A 3,978-nucleotide genomic window follows, 5' to 3' on the forward strand; every position below is an offset into this window, starting at 1 on the left:
TGAAGCAGAAGTAGGGAGGCGGGCGGACTAGGGAGCGCGCCACAATCTGGTGAGCTCGTCGTGGACCTCTGGGAAAAACGGAGAGGGATGCTGGTGAGGGGCCTGACGGCGCCCTGTAAGGAACCACTCATCCAGACGGCTGCGAGAGGGCTCCTCTGGCAGAAACCACTCTAAACCCAGCTCTTCAACCGCTTTGGAGGGGATACGGAGAAGCTCGGCATCCATCCTGTCTTTGGTAGCGCTGGGTGCAGACGATGGCGAGGGGGTGGAGCCCAACAGCTCCTCTGCATCCGATGCTGCCAATGACATGCTGTCATCAAGCAGCTCGTCCTCACTTCCCCCAAATGAGATCAGGTCGCTGGCACCAGCAAAGGGACGCTGATCAGACTGGGAGAAAAGGACGGGGGAATACTCTGTCTGGGGCGAGAGCGAGGCACGCGGGATCTGGGCCGACGTGGGCTCACTCGCAGCCGGTCGCTCGATCCCTCTGCCCTGCTGTTTTTAATATAAGGAAGAAAACGGGAGGGCGCGAGGGGCGGAGTCGCTCTCTGAAAAGAAAGCAATCCGTGAGCGGAGAGAGGCGAGACTGAAGTTCTCGCAATGTGGGCTCGCTCTCAGCCGGTCGCTCGACCCCTCTGCCCCGCTGTTTTTTTCTCACAGGTCCCTGGGAAAACCTCTCTGAAAATAAAGCGATCCATGAGCGGAGAGAGGCGAGACTGAGGTTCTGGCAATGGGAACAAATAGCTCCCGTGAGCACAGCTTCCGCATGGGATTTCCCCAAGCAGGAAACGCACTCCGCCTGACCATCATCGGGGAGACCCACACGAACGTAACGGCTTGGCATTTGCAACAACGGCAATTTGCTCTTTTAGAAGTTATTTTAATATCGCCGGATGGCGGCAAAGGAAAACGAACCGGAACTGCTGCGTCGCTGGAGCGGCAGAGAAGCAGGTCAGCCAGTTTTTTGCTATTGCAGCAGTTAAAGAAAGATCCATCCGTGCTGTATATATAGGTCCGGGTCGCTAAAGCCCCGAATATAATGATTGGCGAAACATTCATGCATTTAAAGGTTAATGGAGGTTTAAATAAATAAAAAAAATGCACATGCAATTAAAATATAACTGGTCGAACAGAAACAGTGGAGATCTGACAAAAACAGGTCTCTGTAACAAAGAGGCAGTGGCGTTAGGATCCATGTGCAGCTTTATTAGTTCACAAGACAGGTCATACAGGTAACACAGGGAAAACGCTCAGAAATGTCTGCAAGGGCAAAACAAGACTTCGCAATGAGAGCAGGGAAGGCACAGTTTAAATAGACCGGGCTCATTGACCCAGGACCATTCCTCCAGACCGTACCCCTCCCAGTCCACTAGGTACTGGATCATTCTGCCCCGGCGACGAGAGACCAGAATCTCCCGAACCTCTCCTTTCTGACCGGAGTAGCGTGGAGACAATTCTGATGGCAGGACTATGACCACTGTGTAATCTGTCCCTCGGACCATGAGATAGAGGGGTTGTGCTTCTCTAGCCAAGGCAGTCCCAGAATGATAGGTGTTCGTGGAGATTGAAATACGAAGAGGCGGATGAGTTCGGTGTGAAGAGCTCCAGTGCATAATTGAATGTCAGTGGTCGTGAATTGAATTTGGCCAGTGCCCAGCGGGCGGCCATCTAGCGCTGTCACTGCCAAATGAGACGTACAGGGAACAAGAGTAATATTATGATTTTGGCAAAACTAGCGTCAATGAAATTTCCTGCAGCCCCTGAGTCAATCAAAGCCATGGCCTCAGTGATCTGCCCATTAATCTTTAAGGTGACTGGAATTTCTAAAGCAGTGGAAGTACTGGAATTCGAACTCACCACAGAAAGATTGCAAGGTGGACGAGTGGGGCAGGGAGCTCTCATGTGTCCAGATAGTCCGCAGTATAGGCACAGATTCTGGTGAATGCGCCTCTCTCTCTCCTCTCCCCTGAGATGAGTAAAGCCGATCCGCATGGGTTCTGTGTCAGGAAGTGGCGATGACGCGCCGACTGGAGCCGAAGAGAGCCGAGTCCAACCGCTGGATGAAGGCCGAGAAGGAAGGAAAAACAGTCTGATTCTCATTCCACACCACGGTAGCCCACTCCAACACCCTTCCAGTGAGAAGTGAACAGACAAATGCAATGCGACTATCGTCTGTGGAATACAACATGGGTTGTTGGTGAACAAACATGGAACATTGGAGTAAGAAACCCTTACATGTTGAGGGTGAGCCATCAAACTTCTCAGGGAACGCCAGACGAGGGCTGGCGGTGGAGTGCTGATTTGCTGCTCAAGAAACCTTTTTTATTTATTATTATTAAGGTTTTTTGAGCAGCAAATCAGAATATCAGAATGATTTCTGAAGGATAGTGTGACTGGAGTAATGATGAAAACAAAAATTAGCTTTGAAATCACTATAAATTACATTTTAAATATATATTCAAATAGAAAACAGTTATTTGAAATAGCCTAGTAAAAATATTTCAAATAATGATTTGCTTATATACTACAAACACTTTTTTTTATCACATAATAAGGCAGAATAGTTCCAATACTGTAATGAATGCTATGTCAGTTAGCACTTGTTCATATACTTTATTTATTACCTGGAGATGACTTGACAAATACAAATAAACCATATTGTCGCAATCGTATGTTTAATGTCTTCGTTTCCAAACGTTTATGTTTTTCTGAAAACTGTTTTCATACAGCAATAGCTGGACGCTTTTGTTCATATTAGGAATTTCCTCATACGACTTTCTGCGCGAGCGCGCCCTCCGGCTTCGAGTATGAATGAAACATACACTGCATGAGTGTTTAGCGCTCCGCGATGTTCATCTCGCCTTATTCCTATGGAGAGAAAAATCACTTCCTGCCCTCCAGCTGCATTTCGCGCGTCATCAGTGACGTCATGTGCAAACAACCTATGAATGGATATATTTAAAATAATACAAATGTTTAAAAAATGGTCTGATAAAAATGAAAATCACTTCAAATGTTGAGTAATATTAAATGTAGAATTTTCAAATAAAATAAAAATAACTATCTGCTGAGAAATAACAAAATAAAGCCCTTTCATGAGCTTGCATATAACCATATTTATCTGTAAATTCACATAGTTATAAAAAGAAAACTCCGTTTTCACAAAAAAGTTTCATTTTTGATTAACAGTATGTAGACCAGTCCAGAATGTCATTTCCCCAATGTCAGGACTGTCTGATTTCCCATTACAAAATAAAAGCCCTCCAAAAACTCAAATGACTGGTTTTGTCTTTGATTTTGAATAGCTCTATAAAACTACCTGTTTCCACAGACTAATTTCAATTCAGATTTTTAGTTCACTACCCCAGAGTGTCACTCAGCCAGTTTCAGGACGATCTGATGTTGCATTACAAAATAAAAGCCCCCCAAAAAATCATATTCTACCTGTTCTGCCTGTGAATTTGAATAGCTCTAAAAAGAAAATGTATATAGATTCTCAGAGCTCTGACGGGGCAGAGCAGAGATAGCTCGCTGTCCTCTTCAGTTGGAGGAAGTGCGGAAAACGTAATGACCTGTGCTCTGAACGGAGTGGAGAGCACCTTAGGTACGTAACCGTGATGGCACCCCTTAGGAAGCGGATGACTGTGCTGTTTCTGCCCACCAATTGGCCCTCAATAGGAGCATGAGAGGCCGCTATAGCCGCCACATAGACTTTGAGCGTGGATGGGGAACGTCCCTTATCCAGCAGCTCTTGCAGAAATGACAACACCTCTGCCAAATTGGAAGTAAGGGGGTCTTTTCCGTGGTTTAGACATCAAGCGGAGAAAAAAGACCACTTTAAGGCGTTGAGGCATCTCGTAGACGGAGCTCTAGCCTCCGAAATTGTGTTTAAGACTCGCTCTGGGAGGCACGAAGGCTCCCGTTGAGCGGCCAGAGGTGCAGGGCCCATAGGTCGGGCCGAGGATGCCATAATGTCCC

This window comes from Sinocyclocheilus anshuiensis, unplaced genomic scaffold (genome assembly GCF_001515605.1).
Source record: "Sinocyclocheilus anshuiensis isolate Anshui unplaced genomic scaffold, SAMN03320099.WGS_v1.1 scaffold404, whole genome shotgun sequence".
NCBI classification, from domain to species: Eukaryota; Metazoa; Chordata; class Actinopteri; order Cypriniformes; family Cyprinidae; genus Sinocyclocheilus; species Sinocyclocheilus anshuiensis.